The sequence below is a fragment of the Arachis duranensis genome, chromosome 3 (assembly GCF_000817695.3).
Source record: "Arachis duranensis cultivar V14167 chromosome 3, aradu.V14167.gnm2.J7QH, whole genome shotgun sequence".
Taxonomy (NCBI): domain Eukaryota; kingdom Viridiplantae; phylum Streptophyta; class Magnoliopsida; order Fabales; family Fabaceae; genus Arachis; species Arachis duranensis.
This window is the reverse complement of record NC_029774.3, coordinates 43,414,429-43,414,841: the sequence shown is the minus strand read 5'-3', so window position 1 is coordinate 43,414,841 and position 413 is coordinate 43,414,429.

The window sequence follows — 413 nt, the reverse complement described above, 5'->3', positions numbered from 1 at the left end:
TTCAAACTCTAAGTTTGGTGTTGGGAGGTTCCAACATAGCTCTGAGCATTTCTGAGGCTCCATGAGAGTCCTCTGTCAAGCAAATGACATTAAAGAAGCGTTTGTTGGGAGGCAACCCAATGTTATATTTTATTTATTCTCTTTTGTTATTTTATATTTTTTTTTGTAGGTTGATGATCATGAGAAGTCACAAAATCAATGAAAAAAAGCAAAAACAGAATGAAAAGCAGAAAGAAAAACAGCACACCCTGGAGGAGAGCGTGCTGGCGTTTAAACGCCAGTAAGGCTAGCTGTTGGGCGTTTAACGCCCAGTCTGGCACCATTCTGGGCGTTTAAACGCCAGAAATGGGCACCAGCCCGGCGTTTAACGCCAGAAATGGCTAAAAACGCATTTTTGCATGCCATTTGGTGCA